The sequence below is a fragment of the Nerophis ophidion genome, linkage group LG04, assembly GCF_033978795.1.
Source record: "Nerophis ophidion isolate RoL-2023_Sa linkage group LG04, RoL_Noph_v1.0, whole genome shotgun sequence".
Lineage (NCBI taxonomy): Eukaryota > Metazoa > Chordata > Actinopteri > Syngnathiformes > Syngnathidae > Nerophis > Nerophis ophidion.
Window position 1 is genome coordinate 58,920,944 of NC_084614.1, and position 24,537 is coordinate 58,945,480.

Genomic DNA, 24,537 nt, shown 5'->3' on the forward strand with positions numbered 1-24,537 from the left:
TGACCACTAAATGGTAACACCCCAATAAGTTTTTCAACTTTTTTAGGTCGGATTCGACGTGTGACGGTCACGTGACCGCCTGGTTTTGTTTGATTGGTCCAACGTCACAAGTGACTGCATTTGATTGGTGAAACGCAGGTATGCGTAGTTCCTACTTTGAATGCGTGTCTGACAAAATCAAAACAAACAAAGCGTGCATTAACAGATCGATAAAAAAAAAGTAGCGAGTAACGAGCTGATTGTTGATAAATGGAGCGGAGTAAAAGTAGCGTTTCTTATCTATAAATATACTCAAGTAAAAGTAAAAGTATGTTGCATAAAAACTACTCTTGGAAGTACAATTTATCCCAAAAGTTACTCAAGTAGATGTAACGGAGTAAATGTAGCGCGTTACTACCCACTTCTGTATATATATACTTAAATCATGTATATAAAGCCCTAGGCAAAATAGAGCGGCTCCCTTAGACTCCATCGTAAATAGACTTACGATCGCATTTATGTAATATTTAGAATACATTTTAAAAAATACATCCAAAAAATGTGTATTTCACCTTTAACAAACTCCATCTTTACATGAACGGAAATCAAAACTGAACATATTTAAAGTAAATACATTTTCATGACTGTGGAACAGAGTCAAACTAAATGAAATTCCTCCCCAACTTCTACATCTTAAGTTCTTATATAGGTAATAATGTTAATGCAACTGAGAGTGTACGTATGGAACCAAATGGCCCCAATAAGGGTCTATTACTATTCACTGTCATTAAAAGTTAAAGTACCAATGATTGTCACACACACACTAGGTGTGGTGAAATGTGTCCTCTGCATTTGACCCATCCCCTTGATCACCCCCTGGTACGCTAGGGGAGCAGTGGGCAGCAGCGGTGCCGCGCCCGGGAATCATTTATGGTGGTTTAACCCCCAATTCCAACCCTTGACGCTGAGTGCCAAGCAGAGAGGCAATGGGTCCCATTTTTTTATAGTCTTTGGTATGACTCGGCCGGGATTTGAACTCCCAACCTATAGATCTCAGGGTGAACACTCTAACCACTAGGCCACTGAGCAGGGGACACCCTCCAACTCCCTCTGGGGGGCCTACACTCCACTGTATGTATTTATTTTAGTGTGCCTTTTCTTTGGCCCACCCCTATAATGTTATTCATTTTATCTGGCTGAATTAAGTAAAACAGTGTCTATCTATAGCTTGACATAAAAACAATGACTTAATTGTGTGTTGTTTGGGAACAGTTGGTAATAGTTATGTGCAGTAAACCTATGACCTCAATTAACGATTGCTGCGTGTATCAAAAACATACAATACAGTTGGAATACGGAAGAAAAGATTGTCGAAAAAGAAGCACAGAAACTGGAAATCCAGGCAAAAATTAACGTTCTGACAAATTCTTGCAAGCGGAGAAAATTTGTTGTTATGACGTCAAGAAACAACAAATGATGTACAATTATGGACCTTTTAAAGGAGTAATTTTATAATTTTTTTTTTCTACATTTATAACATTTCCTTGTGGTGTACAAAACATGTAATAGTGGTTCTTTGGTCAAAATGTTGCATAGATATTATTTTACAGACCATCTTCAAGCTGCTTTCTAACCGCCTCTTCAGAAGTTTTTACTGACTATGTTAAAGCTGTATTCTGACCGTCTCAGCAGGTACCATCAGGTTAGGAAAGTAGTTTTTGCAAAACAAGTCCCAATTAACAGGTATTTTCAATTGTCGGCCACCCACCTTTGGTACAGACCCAGAAGTTGAGAATCACTGGTCTCTGAATTGTGTTTCTCATTTTGTACTGAGCAGCCAGAATCTTTCCTATGTGGCAATATGTTGAACTGCTAACATCTTAAGTTGTTCACGAGGCGGAAGTCACACAAGATTTACTGGCTTAATGCCTCGTGTTTTGTTTTGTTTTTACTTTACAGGTTCCAGTGTCTATAATATTTTGATACAACGCTTGTATCGGCTCTCATTCTACTCTGTGCTGTACCTAATGTATTGGCCGATAGTGACTGCTGCCATAGTAACGTCACACTATTGCCAACAGGCTGCAGGAAAGATTCATTTATATTTTAGTCGCCTGGTCAATGGTGTGGAACATCCAGCATCCACAAATTGAAAAAGTGGGTCATGGTGCACAAATAGACATTAAGCAAGTAGATGTTTTAGGAGAGTTAATATTTGCCATGCATTGACAAAGTGGCCACAAAATTTCCCCTAACGGTTTGCAAAGATGGTATGTCCCTTAGGACATAACATTGATCCACTAAACCAGTGGTGTCAAACTCATTTAAGCTCCAGGCCACATGAGGAAAAATCTATTCCCGAGCAGGCCAGACTGATTAAATCATGGCATGATATCTTTAAAATAAAGACAACATCAGATAGTTTTCTTTGTTTAAAAATGGACAAAGCACTTTCTGAAAATATACAAATCATAACACTTACATGTTGCGGTTAATCGTATTCTATCTTCACTTGTCGTCATTTATACTTTCTGAATAAATGATGTGGTCATGTTCATCAGTCAAATAGGGGGAATTGAGTCTGGCAGAGTTTTAAAATACTCCCATTGGTGTTCATTTTTAATCTATAAGAAGATGAAATTGATAATAGTATCAAAATCAAATTACTGGATGTTATTAAAGTCATTTACAAATTTTTCTCAACTGACGTGGTTTAGTCTGTAGATATGTAGCATCATCTACAACAAAATTTGTGAATTTTGCGCGTTTCATTCATCACAAATTAAGTTAGAAGGGGATATATATTCCATCCATTTATTTCAACCGCTTATTCCTTTTGGGGTCGCGGGGGGCGCTGGTGCCTATCTCAGCTACAATCGGGCGAAATGTGGGGTACACCCTGGACAAGTCACCACCTCATCGCAGGGCCAACACAGATAGACAGAAAACATTCACACTCACATTCACACACTAGGGCCAATTTAGTGGTGCCAATCAACCTATCCCTAGGTGCATGTCTTTGGAGGTGGGAGGAATTGAATTGAATTGAAATATTTATTTCAAACCTGCACAGTACAAATAAACACAGGGTTTTTTTTGTTTTTTTTTTTACATTTTGGCAGAGATATTAATGCAAGGCTTGAAAAGGGATTGGATGAAGCAGATGCTTACAATATCCCAACCCCTCTCACTCATTCCACATTTAACATAATCAATATAATACAAGTAAAATACTCACTAAACAAAAACAAGAAAAACTCCTGTACACCAACAATACTATGAGACAAGACAAGACGAGACAAAACACACACACGCACACACACTCTCACACGCACACACACGGGCCCAGACACTCTCTGACCATACACCTCTCTCCCAACGCTCTGTGCTGAGGGCATCACTCTCTTTCCTCCTCGTACTTCTTCAGTACTTCTTTTTTAAACAGTGTTTTAAATTGAATAATGCGAGAACACATTTTTAAGTTGTCCCCTAAGTTGTTCCACAGAGTGACTCCACGCACTGAAATGCACATTGATTTTAAAGTTGTTCTAAATTTAGGCAAATATGATTTGTTGTTTTCTCTTAAACTGTAACTATGATGATCATCTCTATCATGGAATAGGTTCTGTATATTGGATGGTAGAGAGTTTTGGGATGCACTAAACATAATATGAGCAGTTTTAAAGTTGATCACATTGTTCAGTTTAAGTTGCTTTAAGTCCATAAATAGTGGATTTGAATGATGTCTGTAGTAAACATTGGAAACAATCCTGATGGCATTTTACTGCAGAGTGACTAAAGGTTGTAGATGTGATTTATAACAATTTCCCCAGACTTCAACACAATAGTTTAAATATGACATAATAAATGAATGATACAATAAAAGCAGAGCATTGGTGTTCAAAAAAAGACATGATCTCCTCATCATTCCAACACATTTAGCAACTTTTGTCCTCAGGTAACTTGTATGAGGCTTCAATGAGATATTTTCATCCATCACCACTACTAAGAATGAATTTTGTTGAACATATTCTATTGATGTATCATCAATGACAATCCTGATCAGTATATTACTTTTGCAATTGCTAAAGAGCATTATTTTGGTCTTCTTTAAGTTCAGAGACAATTTGTTTGTATTAAACCAAGTTTTTAACTTTATCATCTCCTCAGTTACAGAAGTCAAAAGTTGCTTCACGTCGTCACCAGCACATGTAATGGTTGTATCGTCAGCAAAGAGGATGAATTTCAGCAGTGTTGATACTTGACATATTTCATTGATATATATAATAAAGAGTGTGGGTCCCAGTATCGACCCCTGGGGGACTCCACAGGTTATTTTCATGAGTGTAGATTGCTGTCTCTCATTTAAGTAGCTCTCCAACCATTTCCCTGCCAATCCCCTTATTCCATAGTTTTCCAGTTTATTTACCAAAATCTGGTGGTCAATGGTATCGAAAGCCTTTTGCAGGTAAATAAAAATTCCTATAACAAATTTGTTCTTCTCCATACCATTAGTAATGTTCTCTATTAAATCAATTAGAGCTAATGAAGTTGAGCTGTTTTGTCGGAACCCATATTGACAATTGGATAATAATTTGTGCTTTTCAATGAAGCCACAAAGTCTATTATCGAATAATTTTTCCAATATTTTTGATAACTGTGGCAGAAGGGAGACGGGCCGGTAATTGGTGAAGTGGTGTTTGTCTCCAGATTTGAAGATGGGGATGACTTTTGAGAGTTTCCTTTGTGAAGGAAATTGTCCAAGTCGGAAAGATAAATTGCAGATCTGTGAATGGTTTGATGATTTCTTCTGCTACTTTCCGGACCCTCCTCATGTCGAGGTCATAGATGTCATGTGATGTTTCGTTCTTGCTTTTCTGAACAACATCTAAGACTTTCTTTTCGACAGTCGGACTAAGGAACATCGAATAAGGATTTTTTTCAATAAATTCCATGGGCTGTTCATCATTAATTGGGATTTTTTTTGCCAGTTTAGGCCCAATATTGACAAAAAACATATTGAAGCTGTCAGCAATCATCTTCTTGTCACTTATGATTTGGTCGTTCTCAACAAAAAACTCTGGATAACAAGGACTGTTTGAACCATGCCCAATAATTGTATTTAATACCTTCCAAATTCCCTTTATGTCATTTTTCTTTTGGATTAATAGTTTGGTGGTGTATTCTTTCCTGCGTGCTCTTAATATACTGGTTAATTTATTTTTATATGTTTTGTACTTTTGTTCTGTTTCTATGGTTTGATGCCTCAAAAAAGTCCTATATAAATAATTTTTCTTTTTGCAAGCATTCGCAAGCCCTTTGGTTATCCATGGAGTTTTTTTTAGAGTTAGTTATAGTGCATTTTTTGATGGGGCAGTGTGTATCTTAAATTGAGAAAAAAATATCATGAAATAAATTATAAGCTGCATTTATATCTGATGTTTGAAAAATAGAATTCCAGTTTTGTTTCGCTAAATCATTTTTAAGTGCTGTTAATGATCGTTCTGTTCGGACTATTCGATAATATTCACTATTTACAGGGTTTGATGTTTTGCAGTTATTATTGTACACCATGAACACCGGTAAATGATCACTGACGTCACTCACTAACAAGCCTCCATTTACAGTCTGATCTACAATGTTACAGAATATGTTGTCAATAAGTGTGGTGCTGTATGTTGTGATTCTTGTGGGTCGTGTAATCAGTGGGAATAAGCCCATTAAGAACATGGTGTCAATAAATTCTTCTGTGTGTTTGTGTTTATTAGGATTCAAAAGGTTGATATTAAAGTCACCGCATACTATATATTTTTTGTTTCTCTTAAATATTTTTCCATCCATTCATTAAATATTTTCAAGTCGGATCCTGGTGTCCTAAAAACGCAGCTTAAAATAATGTGTTTCCCATTTGAAAATGATAATTCCACAGTGACGCATTCAAATAGTTCCTCAACAGCTAAACACATATCATTTACAATACTACAGTTGAGTACCCGGAGGTAACCCACGCAGTCCCGGGGGACATGCAAACTCCACACAGAAAGATTCCGAGCCTGGGATTAAACCCAGGACTACTCAGGACCTTCGTATTGTGAAGCAGACGCACTAACCCCTCTACCACCATGCTGCCCGGGATATATATTATTTCAGCAAAAAATATTGTGGGCCCAGAACATGTGTCCTCAATCAACTAAAGTACAATATGAAATGTACAGATGATCAAAAGCATGTATTTGGATATAAATGTCACAGGCCACATTACCAACAATATATTTGACAAACAAGGCATGAACATAACAATCTACATTTTGTATAATGTCACTAGTAAGCAGCATACGTATGTAGTGTCAAAACACGGAAGTAATGACTTTATCTTAAAAAGCTCCATACCCTCTGAAGTAATGCTCACTCTGGCAGCCGGGGATGCAAAGAATCTCTATTGCGGCATCCAGTGGACACATTTAGAACACCAGTTTCTTTCATTCAAAAATTTCCGCTCAATATTATACATAGCTAACTCATCTCACGGGCCGGATAAAACCTGTTCCCTGACCTGATCCGGCCCGCGGGCCATACGTTTGACACACCTGCTATGGAGGCTAAGGTGTTTTAAGGTATTTGGTTAATGTCAAGCATTATCTGGCTGACCCAGCCTGTCAGATTTCCTGTCCCATGATGCCCCTTTGTTGGACTTGCCAGCCGCTGGCTCCCCTTTGCTGTGTGATCTTAGAATATGACAGTAATCAGCCTTGCAAATTCATATCTTGTCTAAACCCTGTGAATGGTTTTGGCATGCTTTTCTTTTTTAGGTTAATACCGTATTAGTAGTCTTGGTTACTTGTGGCTGGCTCAAACCAAAATGATGACCAATTATAATCATGAGATGTGTAATGTTTACATTTTTTTAAATTAAATTTACATAAAAATATACACTTACAGTTAGAGCACCAATCCAAAACCCCCTCTCACTCATTCTCACTCATTCACACAAAAGGGTTGTTTCGAGGGCTGCAACTAACAACTTATTTTCTAATCGATCAATCTGATGATTATTACTTCGATTAATCGATTAATAACCGGATAAAAGACAAACTACATTTCTATCATTCCAGTATTTTATTGAGAAAAAAAACAGCATTCTGGCACCATGTTCCATTAACTTGCCAAATAAAACAAGGCAAATGTTACTCAAATGTTTTTTTTTAAATATAAAATGCACCATTGTCATGCACAATAGCAATCATTTTGCTAGGGGGAATTTCAAACCTGGCTACTACCTATTCCAACGATTCTGTAATGTTGGATGCTGAATGTTTTTCCTCTAGTGGCATAGTCGTAAGGCAGATTGACTTCATGTTCCATTCGTCTCCAATGTAATGGCATGTATTGCCAAGGTAGGCTTCCATGGCTACAATTGTCCACACATCAGTAGTGAGAGCAATTTTGCTCTGGGTGGCTTTTATGTCAGTCTGCACTGCTTGGAATGTCTGCTTCTACTTCCTCTCCATCAGTTTGGTATAATGGGTCTTCAAGGGAAGACTGAAACCAGGGTTGAGGATGTGAATCATTGCTCTAAAACCATTATCCACCTCCATTGATATTGGCCTCATGTCAGTTACCAACATATTCAGGATAGCATCAGTCAATGCAGCCGCTTGCTGTAGTGTGCAGACCTTCCTTTGTACCAAGTCGCTAATGCCGGCTTGTTTCTTTCTGAAATGAGATTAAGCATATGATGAACGTACATAGTAGCATCATTTACATGTAACTTAATACATACCTAGTTGATTTAATTAATAATTTCTGACGTAAAAGGCAAATACGCCACCACATTTAAAAAAAGCAAATGTAAATAAATGGACATTGGGGATGCAGCATACACAAATAATACCAAAGAAATGTAACTCATCAGATCATAACTGGATCAGATATTTTACACGTTTCTGTTGTGAATAATAAAGCATTCATTTTGAAAAAATAGCATAAAATATTGTAGCACTTTTATAACATTTAGTTATACTAAAGTGTCACTCAAATCTGAATGTATTTATATAGCCTTATCGTGCCCGGCTACCAGAGGTGGGACCAAGTCATTGTTTTGCAAGTCACAAGTAAGTCTCAAGTCTTTGCCCTCAAGTCCGAGTCAAGTCTCGAGTCAAGACAGGCAAGTCTCGAGTCAAGTCCAAGTCAAAACTGAAAAGTCTCAAGTCAAGTCCCAAGTCCTGCATTTTGAGTTTCGAGTCATTTCAAGTCATTTTAACCACAGACTAATATATTTACACAGATTGTGTATGCTTTTAAAACGCTGTATATATTTATTATAAAAGAAAATAGTGCTGACATTGCACTTCATAATAGCACTATTAACCAGTTATTTTAAACATGTAACTCATTCCTTTACAGAATAAACACATTTGAAAAAACAAGTGCAACTGTAATTATTTGCACAAAAGTGTTATCATTGTATTTCCATGGCATATTGCATTGGAACTAGTTCCACAGCAGTTTCCATCCTGTTTTTACCTTATCTCATTGATCTCATCTGAAACTGTATGTGTTTTAAAGTGTGCGTACACATGAAAACCATAAATACATGAACATAACAATGAACAGAGTTGTACTTTTTAGATGTCAGGGCCCTATGGAATTTGTACACATATTCTTAATATAGTATACATTTTAACTGACCTTTATTTGACTGTTTGTCTTTTTGTAGGTGGCTAAAATACGCGGTGCTCCTGACCGCCGTCTAACGTTACGTTACTGTGTGTGATACATTCACTAACGTAACATTATGTGTAGGTACCTCATGCAGTTCTGCTTAAAAAAAAATCACTTGACAAAAAGTATGAATAAGGTAGCAAACTGCAGTGGACGCAACAGATTGTAGTGTTTGCAATGACGTTATAACCATAGACATATTATACTGTAAGTAAACCCAGCATTGGCTGCTGTGACGCGAGCAATTTGGCCACCATCTTGAATTGGTAATGAGGAGCTGGAGAGCAGCCTAAACTGACAGTTGAGAGGTAGAAAACAAAGATGCCAAGCTGGTGTTCAGCGTTTTCCTGCTTAGATGAGTGGACTGTTGAAAATAGGAACCGGGGGATTACTTTTCACAAGTAAGATTTAACATTAACATACTATTGGTAGTATTTTGTGAAAAGAATATTATCACAGAGTTGTGAAGGAGCAAAGATCTTCAATATTTGTATATGAAAATCACAAAGAAATCTTCTGGAGGAGGATGACCCCCCTACTGGTATTTGGTTTACAAACGTTCAGCCCCACCTAAAACAAAATTCACCAGCCACCACTGATTATGATGCATTCATCATTTTAGGCAAAACACAAGACAATAATCTCTTAACAGTATAACTGTAACCAGGAATAAGTCTTCAAGTAACAATATTCAAATACTAACTTTGTTGGGTAAGAGAGAATTTGGTTTGATTCTGAATCCAATGAAACAGATTGGTGGCTTTAGCTGATACAAAGACTTTCAAGTGTTTATACTGTATATGTTTAAGTATTTGGCAGACACATTTATCCAAAGCAACATACACAAAAGATACATATAAAACAATCACTGTGAACATGATCGTTTACGGGAAGAATGTAATAGAAAATATCAATACAAAGTGTCAAGACAGAATAAACTCTGCTGTTGCAGTAACAGAGATAAAGTCTATTGGTCCGTAAGATATATAGATATCTACTATATTCATACATTGTTAATGTAGGATATACACATGTATATATAACCTAATCATATTGTTTCTTCAATTTAAAAATAACTGACCGTTTTTTTCCCCTTCTCTGAGATTATTATTCCCAGTTTTGATCTTGGACCTCTGGTCATTTATAGCATTTAAGAATATTCTATTATTGTTAAGCAAACTATGAACACGCCAAAACATGTGTCCTTTATCATAGTTACACGTATGACAAAAAGCGTTTGAAAATCAGTGGTATTCAGTGAGATACAATGCGCTGACAGTTCATTGCTCCTGCCAAAAGAATTGCACTGAGTGGAGTGGATCACCACTCCAAGATGGTGGTCGCGCGTCTCGTCTCGTCAGCGCCAGTAGCGCTCGATGCTGCGTACCCTTATAAGATGTCTATGGTTCTAACGTTAGCAGTGAGTTTACAGTCTCACTGATTTAACTACACTGCCAATAAAAGTTACGTTACTCAGCCAATAAACGTTAGCTTAAATTCAAAACTTACCCGTCTTTGTGCATCTTCAAATGTCAAACGAAGTTGGAAGTAGTTGCGTCTCCGTCTGTAATCTTCCAACCGCATGTTTGCATACGGTAATTCGTTATTTGTTGACCATGTCGTTTTAATACCCAAACTAAACTATTTTTGGCATAACTTTTCCTCACTGGCGCTTTGTTTAAGAGCTCTTCTGTGTTGGTTTTCCTGCAATTTGATTGGATGAATGCTGTGTGACGAAAATAACGTGGATGTAATTTGATTGGATGTTGTACTGACAGGTAGCGCACACACTGTCATCGCACACATGTTGACAGACACGCGTACAAAATGAAAGATACGGAGCGCTCCTGAATAACTTTTTAATTGTTGGGTTTTGGGGAAAGTAGCAAGTCATGTCAAGTCAAAAGGCTCAAGTCCAAGTCAAGTCATAAGTCATTGATGTTAAAGTCTAAGTCGAGTTGCAAGTCTTTTTACATTTTGTCAAGTCGAGTCTAAAGTCATCAAATTCATGACTCGAGTCTGACTCGAGTCCAAGTCCTGTGACTTGAGTCCACACCTCTGCCGGCTACATTGATCCATTATGAAACCAACCTGAGATATTTCTGTCCGTTACGTTTATTTCGGAGTTGGTACCCGTGCGTTTTCTCTCTCAAAACGTAGTCAAATGTGCCGGAGACACATTATCAGTCCCGCGTTGCAACTAAGGGATAATGTTAACCTTACTCACAAAAAAGCTGAACTCACGAATGCCTGTTGCTACTCAAAACAACACAGAAAATGAAGTTGTCACACTCTCCAAAACGTTCATAACACTCTGAAAGTTAATACACAGCAGTTGCTGCTGCGCTTCCTTAGAACAAATCTCCACGTTAAAAAAAGATTATTAACACAGAAAGACGGACACAACGGATCAATGTACCTGGACTATGGACTTAAAAAGTTACGTATTGTGAGTTCTTCCCTTCACCCTCTGGCTCCAACATCTTTCCTCTTCAGGTGTTCCTTAAGCGATGTTGTACTTCCGTGCCATTTGAGGTCCATGCTGCACGTTTTGAAGTCTTTAAAGTAAAGTGTTCCCAAATTTTTTGACAACATAGGCCGTACACTTTTCTCCATTGAAGCAATAACCTCAAAGTGTTTCTCCGCTGAACTATCCGTTCTGTTTTCCTCCGCCATTTTTCGATTGTTTCCAGGCAAAGTGTTTTCTTCTGGTCAGTATTATTTCTGTTTCAGCACTCCTTTTCTCCTTTTGTTGTTACCTCTTGCTGTGAGCACCTGTTGAGCACACCTGCTTCTAATTAGTGATCAGGACACTCACCTGCTCCAGGTCACAAATCTAATTTAATCAGGGCTAGATCATTGTGTTTGGTTGTTGTTGCTTTATTTATCATGACTTGTACTGTACCTGTATAGTAGGACTGTGACTCTTTAGGCACCATAAAAATAGTTTTATTCTTGATGTTAATGTTACATTTCAGAATCAATTGTAGATTTTTGTACGTGCCAATTATATGATTAACTACAATCCTCCATAAAATGGACAAATATATTACTTAAAAGAAACTGAAAAGAAAACTGATTTTGTTTAATAAAATGAGGTGGCGACTTGTCCAGGGTGTACCTCGCCTTCCACCCGAATGCAGCTGAGATAGGCTCCAGCACCCCTTGCGAACCCAAAAGGGACAAGCGGTAGGAAATGGATGGAAATTCTACCCAAACATTTAATAAAATCAAATAGGAGAAGCACTTTTTGTGTTCTTCTCGGAAGTTCCAGGTCCTAAATGGCTGTCAAAGGGTCCCAACTTGTCAGATTATCTCTATTACAATAAACTTACAGGGAGCAAGGAAGCAAACAGCATATCACTCAATGGCACCGCTATAAATAGTTTGTCTGCGTTAGTGCTTATAATAACAATGATAGTGATACTTGGTTACTACTTAAGTCATGAAAAGTAAATGGAGTATTGTTGGCACTTTTTGAGTGGTTATCGGATTTTATGGGCGAAATAGTGGTGCCCCCAGTGGCTCTGCTGAAAGCAGACTTGTATTTGTTATTTAATATTTAGAATGCATTTTAAAAAATCTGACCGTCGTCTTTTATAATGATTGTGAACGATAGGTAACATTACAAGAAAAGTGCAGTTCCCCATTAAGAGTTATTTTAATTATGTTTAGTTAAAAACAGGATTTTACAACTTAAACGGAACATAAATATTATTCTGCAAGTGAACTTAGTTCCTGGATACAAACTTCTTTGTGCCTAATGCCCAACAGCACTTTTGTGACTGATTGATTGATTGATTGAAATTTGTATTAGTTGATTGCACATTACAGTACATGTTCCGTACAATTGACCACTAAATGGTAACACTCGGATAAGTTTTTCAACTTATCCACGTTAACCATTGACCATTGAGAAGTTCTTGTCAGGGGTGGAACAGGAGGCAGACGATGTTACTTCTTTTCAATTGGGTAACTCTTAGTCAAGAACCTATTCAGTTTGTAGTTTGAGGTTCCGCTGTCCAATAGTACCTCAACTTACGAACTTAATTGCTTCTGTGACATAGCTTTTAACTCAAGACACTTGTATCCCAAATCAACATCTCCCATTGAAATTAATTGAAATTGGTGGTTTCCCCCCAAAACAGGCACAATCTTAACATGCCTTTTTAAAAAGAAAAACAAACTTTTAGAAAAATTATATTGATGTTGTACTAGTAACAACTACAGTATTAATAAGAAGTAATGTAATGATAATGTAAATTTACTTTGAAGAGTGGACTTCTATAGTATCTCATTCCAGCTGCTTCTCCGTCAAACACACCATTAGCAGCCTTTCCATATTTTCATGGATAAATGTCTGGTATTTAGATATTATTTTAACATCCCTGGCTGACGTGAGACTCATTATCCTTCAGTATGCAATGGTACGCTCAAACTCTTTCACCAAGTTGGCGACACAGTTCGTCACTTTTTGATGATATATATTCTTATTCACACTCACTTTCTTCCTTCCAAATGACTTGAAACCAGAGTCATGTTGATCGCTAGCTATAAAGTAGTGCTAGCGAGTAAAACAGGATGTTTAGGTCAGCTCTTACAGGGTTTAACTGTGACATTTGTTACACCAACTCATGGCGGGATGCTTAAACTCAAATTTTGCTTGCTACTTGAAGCATTACAATTAGCCGAGAGACAGCTCCTTTTTCAAAACACTCTTTAGTTGGGGCACTCCTCAGTTGAGGTACCACTGTATTACTTTTACACGTCTAATTCATGCAATCACAAATTCAGCCTCTGCTTTATTTGGACAACCTCCACTGTAATGACTTATAAAAGACAGCATCAAATCCATGTGACCACGACTTTAACTTTAATCTGCGTGGCGAAATCTTTTCAGCAACATTATGTCATCCATGTCTCGAGCCAACAAAGGCCGGATCATTTGTTTGCTCAAAAAATAAGAGTTTATATACAAATAAAGGCAGCTAATAAACAAGCGTAATTACGGTTACTCTATTGTTGCTGTGCTTCTAATCTTAGCATGAATGTTTATTCACAACCTTTTGATAATGTAGTAAAAAGGTGTTAATTTCCTTAGTGACACATCATTTTCCTTCTTATTGATTACACATATGCAGGAGTTCTATTATGTTGGATTAATGCTGTGGAAGTGATTTACTCTAAAAGAAAGGGCCTATATGCCAATATCTTATACAAGCTGTGACTTATTTATCTGACCATCATCTATTTGCAACACATAATTTTATTGTCCCATATAAGGTCAATATGTTTCATCGAATTCATGGCATTTTTTTTCCTGGAAAAAAATCATTATTAACATGTTTGAAATCAAATCAAATAGTCCTCTACATTGCCATGAAAAAAAGCCTTAGAAAATAGTTGTATTATCCTTTGAGGGGTGTCTTGCCTCAAAACCACATGCTATTAGAGTTGACAACTCGAGATATATCATGTTCTGTACTTAATTAGGGCTTGTCGATATGGCTAAAAACTGTATCCTGATATAGTTTTTTAATATTGGTCGATATAGATAATTGTTGGTGTTTTTTATGAACTATGGAAAATATGGATGAGGGAAAAATATAGTTAAATGTTAACTAGGGCTGGCCACCTTAACGCGATAACACTTGTGATTAATAAAAATAAATGATTGTGTTATCAAATATGAAAATGATTAATCATTTCTGGGTTGAGGCTTAATCCGGAAGACGCTTGCATTTGTGACACAGACTGTGATCACGAGGAGAGGCGGCCAATTTCGCTTTAAAACAGAACTTTGGACTTGTTGGTATTGCGGCGACAAACGTTTTTATCATCAGCGCACATCAAGTTTAGAAAAAAAAATCTTAAAGTGAAACACATGCTCGAGGATGGCGCCGACAGTGTTGTCGATATTCTTGGGGACTCATTTTGTAAACAGCTCCTCACGACAAATCTAATGACTTTTTTGTGTCTAAGAAACTTTTTTGTGTCTTGGAGACTGAGGTGAACGTAAGCAGTAGTGACTGTCCTTAGCTAGTTACATCGACAAGAAGCAGAGGGGGGAACGCTCCCCTGGCAAAGTTTACTGATTCAAAGTTGTCAACAAAAGTAGCACAGTTTAGTTATGCCTTTACTAAATGGGACAGCCACCGCATGTAGGACATCTAACATATTTGAAGACCAAGTCCTGTAAGAAGATGTCATTAACATCACCACAGGTGGTCTGTCCTACAATACCTTGGAGAGGCACAATTACAGCAAGGATAAACCAACTGCACTACACAAACAACAGCGTCAACTTTCAACTACAGACTGAATGTGAATTAATTTAGCTTCCTGGAAAACGTTGGAAATCTGTAAGTAATCACTACGAGCTCGGGTTGCATTGTACCAAAAAAAAAAAGAGATCAGCATTGTCATCTGAAAAAAGTGAACACGCTTGTTTGTTTCTACAACTGTTTAAACTAAAGAAGAGTAAATTGTGCACTATTACGTTTAAGAGTGTATTTACTACAGTGTACATTAGTAACTGTACCTTGTTTGCAAGATTATTGCTAACTGCAAAGACTTTCAAAATGTGCACTTAATTTTCACCAAATTTTGAGCAAATTAATGACTTGCACTTCAGTAAATTATTTTAACAACATTCCTGTACGACATTCTACTGCTAAATTGTATTTGTACCCAAAAACGGGGGCATTTTCTTCAGCAAATGTTATTTATGCCAGCAAAACCTGCGATTAATTGCATGTTTAGAGTGTGATTAAACTTATAAAAAAAATTATAATTTGACAGCCCTAATGTTAACATTTTTATTTCGAATATAACGTTACTCTGATTATAATCCCCTCAGCTGTCAAGGCCGAAAGGAAAGGAAATGTCAACATAACCATGGAAAACTCTTAAACAATCTATGTAAACACAATTCTAAAATCACAATCAACACTCCAGGGGCGGCATAGCGTAGTTGGTAGAGCGGCAGTTCCAGAAACCTGAGGGTTGCAGGTTCGCTTCCCACCTATTGACATCCAAATCGCTGCCGTTGTGTCCTTGGGCCGGACACTTCACCCTTGCCCCCGGTGCCGCTCACACTGGTGAATGAATGATGAATGAATGATTGGTGGTGGTCGGAGGGGCCGTAGGCGCAAACTGGCAGCCACGCTTCCGTCAGTCTACCCCAGGGCAGCTGTGGCTACAGATGTAGCTTACCACCACCAGGTGTGAATGAATGATGGGTTCCCACTTCACTGTGAGCGCTTTGAGTATCTAACAATAGAAAAGCGCGATATAAATCTAATACATTATTATTATTATTACTAATTACCGCTTTAAATTAAGGCCAAAAAATAAGGAATATGAAAGAAATAATGTGTAACAAAATATGGCATAGTGTGAACATGTAAACATAGAGAACCCCGAGAAGAACAATTCTTAACAGTCCCTTCTACTATTGCCGAATAGCGTTATTTTAGTTTTACTAAGATTCAAAGAGTCTGTTTTTGTCAAACCAGTATTTTAATTTGTTAATTTTTCTGTTACTTTTATTAGCTTCTGTGTTCTCCCTTTAACAAAATGCAGCTGTGTCGTCTGCAAACAATACTAACTTCAAGTCCTTTGTAATTTTACAAAGATGGATCAATTTTGGTCCCAATATTGATCCCTGGCCTACTCCGCAAAATATATTCAGCTCTGTAGACATATTGCTTCCTGTTGGTTAAGTAGCTTCTTACTCATTTCGAGACCAGCTTATTGAGTCAAATGCTTTTGGTAAATCCATAAACCCTGTAGCAGTATATTGTTTACTATCTATAGCAGGGGTCGGCAACCTTCACCACTCAAAGAGCTATTTTGACCTGTTTCACAAAATAAAGAAGACAATGGGAGCCACAATCATTCTCACGAATATCTGCTGGTGGTCATCCAGACAACAATAATAAGGGCATGCTATAAAGCCTTTGTCTTAGACACCTTCTACAACATGTATAAACTGCTTGCCAGTCCAGCAAAATGTTGTATGTGGCTTCCACAGATACACGTACACGACTGCAAGGTATACTGGGTGATACAGTTTACACTGACTGTTGTGATATAAACAACTTTAACACTCTTACTAATATGCACCACACTGTGAACCCACATCAAACAAGAATGACAAACACATTTGGGGAGAACATCCTCATAGTAACACAACATAAACGCGACACAATTGGGGCGTGGTTAAGAGGGGAGGAGTATATTTACAGCTGTTGTGTGCGCAGTTGTGCACTGCACTCTCTAAAAGTCATAGCTGTTATTGTCACATACTGTATGCATGATTGATTGATTGAAACTTTTATTTGTAGATTGCACAGTACAGTACATATTCCGTACAATTGACCACTAAATGGTAACACCCGAATAAGTTTTCCAACTTGTTTAAGTCGGGGTCCACGTTAATCAATTCATGATACAAATTTATACTATCAGCATAATACAGTCATCACACAACTTAATCATCATAGTAAATACATTTAATTATTTACATTATTTACAATCCGGGGTGTGGGATGAGGAGCTTTGGTTGATATCAGTACTCCAGTCATCAACACTTGCATCAAAAGAGAAATGGACATTGAAACAGTGTAGGTATTACTTTTCAGGATATGTACAGCGAGCAGAGAACATACTGAGTTCAGATACATTAGAAATACATTCTATTATTTCCATTTGGTAATCCGGGGAGATGGGATGTGAATGGAAGAGGGTATTTGTAAAGGGTTGAAGTTGCCTGGAGGTGTTGTGGTGCATGTACAGTAGATGGCAGTATTGTCCTGTTTAAGAGTGTCACAACATTGCTGTTTACGGCAGACGAACTGGTTTACGGTAGACGAAAACGTGACTGCTGTTGTTGTGTGTTACAGTGCTGGTAGGACGTTAATGAAACTGCCTAACATTAAACCCACATAAGAAACCAAGAACTCGCCCAGTAATAACGTCATTGGGCAGACACACTTTTTATATTGTGTGAAAGCGGACGTGAAAAAAGGCTGTCCTCACTTAGGTCCGCATGGAGCTGGAGGGGGCGTGGCCTCCAGCTCCGCCTGAATATCGGGAGATTTTCTGGAGAAAATTTGTCCTGGGAGGTTTTCGGGAGAGGCGCTGAATTTCGGGAGGGTTGGCAAGTATGACTTATTGAAGCTTTCAACTATTTTGTTCATATTGTCATTTTTTACATTTTCGTCCGAGAAGTATTTAGGATCGATCAATCAATCAATGTTTATTTATATAGCCCCAAATCACAAATGTCTCAAAGGACTGCACAAATCATTACGACTACAACATCCTCGGGAGAACCCACAAAAGGGCAAGGAAAACTCACACCCAGTGGGCAGGGAGAATTCACATCCAGTGGGACGCCAGTGACAATGCTGACTATGAGAAACCTTGGAGAGGACCTCAGATGTGGGTAACCCCCCCCCCCCTGTAGGGGACCGAAAGCAATGGATGTCGAGCGGGTCTAACATGATACTGTGAAAGTTCAATCCATAATGGATCCAACACAGCCGCGAGAGTTCAGTTCAAGCGGATCCAAGACAGCAGCGAGAGTCCCGTCCACAGGAGACCATCTCAAGCGGAGGCGGATCAGCAGCGTAGAGATGTCCCCAACCGATACAGGCGAGCGGTCCATCCTGGGTCTCGACTCTGGACAGCCAGTACTTCATCCATGGTCATCGGACCGGAGCCCCTCCACAAGGGAGGGGGGGACATAGGAGAAAGAAAAGAAGCGGCAGATCAACTGGTCTAAAAAGGAGGTCTATTTAAAGGCTAGAGTATACAGATGGGTTTTAAGGTGAGACTTAAATGCTTCTACTGAGGTAACATCTCGAACTGTTACCGGGAGGGCATTCCAGAGTACTGGGGCCCGAACGGAAAACGCTCTATAGCCCGCAGACTTTTTTTGGGCTCTAGGAATCACTAATAAGCCGGAGTCTTTTGAACGCAGATTTCTTGCCGGGACATATGGTACAATACAATCGGCAAGATAGGCTGGAGCTAGACCGTGTAGTATTTTATACGTAATTAGTAAAACCTTAAAGTCACATCTTAAGTGCACAGGAAGCCAGTGCAGGTGAGCCAGTACAGGCGTAATATGATCAAACTTTCTTGTTCTTGTCAAAAGTCTAGCAGCCGCATTTTGTACCAACTGTAATCTTTTAATGCTAGACATGGGGAGACCCGAAAATAATACGTTACAGTAATCGAGACGAGACGTAACAAACGCATGGATAATGATCTTGGCATCTTTAGTGGACAAAATGGAGCGAATTTTAGCGATATTACGGAGATGAAAGAAGGCCGTTTTAGTAACGCTTTTAATGTGTGACTCAAAGGAGAGAGTTGGGTCGAAGATAATACCCAGATTTTTTACAGAGTCACCTTGTTTTATTATTTGGTTGTCAAATGCTAAAGTTGTATTATTAAATAGAGGTCGGTGTCTAGCAGGACCGATAATCAGCATTTCCGTTTTTTTGGCGTTAAGTTGCAAAAAGTTAGCGGACATCCATTGTTTAATTTCATTAAGACACGCTTCCAACTGACTACAGTCCGGCGTGTTGGTCTGTTTTAGGGGCATGTAGAGTTGGGTGTCATCAGCATAACAGTGAAAGCTAATACCGTATTTGCGTATGACGTCACCCAGCGGCAGCATGTAGATGCTGAAGAGTACAGGGCCAAGGACCGAACTCTGGGGAACTCCACACGTTACCTTAACATAGTCCGAGGTCACACTGTTATGGGAGACGCACTGCATCCTATCAGTAAGATAAGGGTTAAACCAAGACAGGGCTGAGTCCGACATACCAATTCGTGTTTTGATACGCTCTAATAAAATATTATGATCGACGGTATCGAAAGCAGCGCTAAGATTGAGGAGCAGCAACATAGATGACGCATCAGAGTCCATCATTAGCAATAGATCATTAGTCAATTTTGCGAGGGCTGTCTCAGTCGAGTGATTTGCCCTGAAACCGGATTGAAAGGTTTCACATAGATTGTTAAACGCTAAGTGTTCATTTAGCTGCTCTGCAACAATTTTTTCGAGGATTTTCGAAATAAAGGGAAGGTGAGACACCGGTCGGTAGTTTACCATGAGGTCAGGATCGAGGTTAGGTCTTTTAAGGAGAGGATGAATAACCGCTTTTTTGAATGCTAGGGGAACAGTGGACCTAATAATACAAAAAGCTCCTTGATAAGTTTCCCAGGAAGTGGGTCAAGTAAACATGCTGTTTGTTTTATTCCAATTACACGTTGTAACAATCCTTCTAATGTTATTTCATCAAAACGAGAGAAACTATTTTGGATTGTTTGCACTATCCGCCGTATATACAGTCGTGTCAGTGTTACTATAACCCAGTTGTAGCTGGGACGCATTGTCTTTAATCTCCTTTCTAATAAGTTAAATTTTCTTATTAAAGAACTTCATAAAGTCATCTGCCGAATGGTTGGAGCTACTGGAAGGAGTCCCTTGTTGGGTTAGCGATGCTACTGTAGTTAACAAAAATTTTGGATCGTTTTTATTAATGCGGATGAGATTTGAGTAATAATTAGTTTTAGCTAAGGTAAACATGCGTTTATAAGTTATTAAACCATCACTCCATGCTTGATGGTGCACTTCAAGTTTAGTCGTGCGCCATTTGCGTTCCAGCTTTCTACATAATAATTTCTGAGCTCTAGTTTCTTCAGTAAACCATGGCGTACGGCTTTTTGGAGCCTTTTTTAACTTCAGCGGTGCTATACTATCAATGGTTACGCGCAGGGCGTTGTTAAAATTGTTAGTGAGGTTATCAATAGAGCCCACATACTTTGGGAACGGTGCCATTACCGAGGGCAGTAGGTCAGCAAGAGTCGTCGTTGTGGCAGCATTAATGTTGCGGCTGCTATAGCAGTTATTATTATTATTAGCTTGCCGAACATGAGTCTGAACTTTGAATTTTATAAGGTAATGATCGGACATTACTTTAGTATACGGGAGTATCATAACTTTGGAAACGGTGATACCTCTGACAAGCACTAGGTCTATCGTATTACCGCTACGATGCGTCGGTTCATTTATTATTTGTGTAAGACCACAGCTATCAATTATAGTCTGGAGCGCCACACACGGTGGGTCCAATGGGGTATTCATATGGATATTAAAGTCCCCCATTATAATTATATTATCGGCGTGCGTCACTAGATCAGAAACAAACTCTGAGAATTCACTAATAAAGTCCGAATAGGGCCCTGGGGGGCGGTAGATAACGGCCAGGCACAGAGGCAGAGGTGTGGCAGACTTCATAGAAAGCACCTCAAACGATTTATATTTATTATTTAAGTTAGGACTAAAGTTAAAGTTTTCGTTGTATATTAGTGCGACCCCCCCTTCCCCTTTTAAGGTGACAGGCAATATGTGCATTCGTATAGTTAGGAGGGAATGCCTCATTTATCGCAAAAAAGTCGTCTGGTTTAAGCCAGGTTTCGCTAAGACCGATGACGTCAAGGTTGTCGTCTCTAATGACCTCATTAACTAATAACGTTTTGGGAGACAAAGATCTGATGTCTAGAAAGCCCATATTATAGGTAGTGGGCTGTTTTAAGGAGTTGTTGATAAAATTATCCGTAGTAGCAATATTAATAATGTTGCGTTTATTATACGCAGTGTACTTAAAATAATTACGACCATATCTAGGAATTGATATGACGGGAATTTTCAGATTGTCTACTTGGCGCTGCGATAAACTGAACGCATCATAATTTGCCACCTCAGTAGAACGCATGTCTAACTCTGACGTAGTCATAGACATAGCAGAAAAAACATTTTGTGAGTTGTGTATTATTCTACGAAAATTGCTATGTGTACAGGGATCATCCAGCCTGGCGCTGGCTAGTTCTAACTTAACTGACTCCATACTCAGGATAATCGTTCTTTGCACCAATTTTAATAATACTATTTAGAATGACCCATGTTGCTTTCATATTGTTTTTGTTACTGTCTGATAATGGACTGTAATACTTGTCCAGGGTTTGAATGCAGCTGGGATAGGCTCCAGCACCCCCGCGCCCCCGCGCCCCCGAGAGGGACAAGTGGTAGGAAATGGATGGATGGATTATTCCCTACGTGTTCGTCAAACGCTAGTTAGTTTATTCTTATATGTTTTGTACTTGTTTTCTGCCTCAGTAGATCTTAGTGTTATAAATGTTCTATATAATGTATTCTTCTTCTTGTAAGCATTTTTCAGTCCTTTTGTCATCCATGGTTGATTGTTTTTCTTTTGCTTCTTACTAAGTTGTTTCAATGGACAGTGTTAGTCATAAAGCATCGTGAAAGTATTTAAAAAAAAAATTCATATGCATGATCTACATCATTTTCACTGAGTACAAACCCCGTTTCCATGAGTTGGGAAATTGTGTTAGATGTAAATATAAACGGAATACAATGATTTGCAAATCATTTTCAACCCATATTCAGTTGAATATGCTACAAAGACAACATACTTGATGTTCAAACTGATAAACAATTTTTTTTTTTTCAAATAATCATTAACTTTAGAATTTGATGCCAGCAACACGTGACAATGAAGTTAGGAAAGGGGGCAATAAAAACTGATAAAGTTGAGGAATGCTCATCAAACACTTATTTGGAACATCCCACAGGTGTGCAGGCTAATTGGGAACAGCTGGGTGCCATGACTGGGTATAAAAACAGCTTCCCAAAAAATGCTCAGTCTTTCACAAGAAAGGATGGGGTGAGGTACACCCTTTTGTCCACAATTGCGTGAGCAAATAGTCAAACAGTTTAAGACCAACGTTTCTCAAAGTGCAATTGCAAGAAATTTAGGGATTTCAACATCTACGGTCCGTAATGTCATCAAAAGGTTCAGAGAATCTGGAGAAATCACTCCACGTTGGCCGGAAACCAACATTGAATGACCGTGACCTTCAATCCCTCAGACGGCACTGTATCAAAAACTGACATCAATCTCTAAAGGATGTCACCACATGGGCTCAGGAACACTTCAGAAAACCACTGTCACTAATTACAGTTTGTCGCTACATCTGTAAGTGCAAGTTAAAGTTCTACTATGCAAAGCGAAAGCCATTTATCAACAACATCTAGAAACGCTGCCGGCTTCCCTGGGCCCGAGATCATCTAAGATGGACTGATGCAAAGTGAAAAAGTGTTCTGTGGTCTGATGAGTTTACATTTCAAATTGTATTTGGAAATATTCGACATTGTTCCAAAGTAGTTGGGAAAGGGCATGTTCACCACTGTGTTACATCACCTTTTTTTTAACAACACTCAATAAACGTTTGGGAACTGAGGAAACTAATTGTTGAAGCTTTGAAAGTGGAATTCTTTCCCATTCTTGTTTTATGTAGAGCTTCAGTCGTTCAACAGTCCGGGGTCTCCGCTGTCGTATTTTAGGCTTCATAATGCGCCACACATTTTCGATGGGAGACAGGTCTGGACTGCACGCCCATAATATCACAGATGCTGGCTTCTGAACTTTGCGTCGAAAACAGTCTGGAGGGTTCGCTTTCCCTTTGGTCCGGATGACACAATGTCGAATATTTCCAAAAGCAATTTGAAATGTGGACTTGTCAGACCACAGAACGCTTTTCCACTTTGCAGCAGTCCATCTTAGATGATTTCGGGCCCAGAGAAGCCGGCGGCGTTTCCGGATGTTGTTGATAAATGTTTTTTTCTTTGCATGGAAGAGCTTTAACTTGCACTTACAGATGTAGCGACAAACTGTATTTAGTGACAGTGGTTTTCTGAAGTGTTCCTGAACCCATGTGGTGATATCCTTTATGGATTAATGTCGGTTTTTGATACAGTTCCATCTGAGGGATCGAAGGTCACGGTCATTCAATGTTGGTTTCTGGCCAAGCTGCTTACGTGGAGTGATTTCTCCAGATTCTCTGAACCTCTTGATGATATTGTAGACCGTAGATGTTGAAATCCCTAAATTTCTTGCAATTGCACTTTGAGAAACGTTGTTCTTAAACTGTTTGACTATTTGCTCACGCAGTTGTGGACAAAGGGGTGTACCTCGCCCCATACTTTCTTGTGAAATACTGAGCATTTTTTGGGAAGCTGTTTTTATACCCAATCATGGCACCCACCTGTTCCCAATTAGCCTGCACACCTGTGGGATGATCCAAATAAGTTTTTGATGAGCATTCCTCAACTTTATCAGTATTTATTGCCACCTTTCCCAACTTCTTTGTCACGTGTTGCTGGCATCAAATTCTAAAGTTAATGATTATTTGCAAAAAAAAAAAAAGTTTATCAGTTTGAACATCAAATATGTTGTCTTTGTAGCATATTCAACTGAATATGGGTTGAAAATGATTTGCAAGTCATTGTATTTTGTTTATGTTTACATCTAACACAATGCCCCAACTCATATGGAAACAGGGTTTGTATTTGCCAAATGTTTGATACAAGTGTTTTTCAAATTTAAAAATTGTTTTGATACAGATTGGTGATTTTAATTAAAATGTTTTTCATTTCATTTCTCAAAAAATTTGATAAAGATTGATGATTTTAATTAAAATGTTTTTCATTTCATTTCTCAAAAATGGAAAATATATATATTTTTAAATCCTTAGCAAAAAAACTGGCAACATTTATAATTTCATTACCATACTTTTGGTAAGGGAATTTTACTTTTCACCTTAGTACTTATTTTATGTATTTATTTATTCACAGTTCTTATTTATAAAATAATCGTACAGTAAAAATGTAATGTTTTAAAAATAATGTTTTCAAAAGCTGTTTATGATGTTATGGTTGTGGGTGAAAATGCA

General features: G+C 38.3%; 1 protein-coding gene across 2 annotated transcripts in view; it reads left to right on the forward strand.

Moving 5' to 3' along the window:
* jakmip2 (janus kinase and microtubule interacting protein 2) overlaps window positions 1-24,537 on the forward strand; it is an 87,341-nt gene that overhangs the window by 24,235 nt on the left and 38,569 nt on the right. The window lies entirely within an intron of this gene.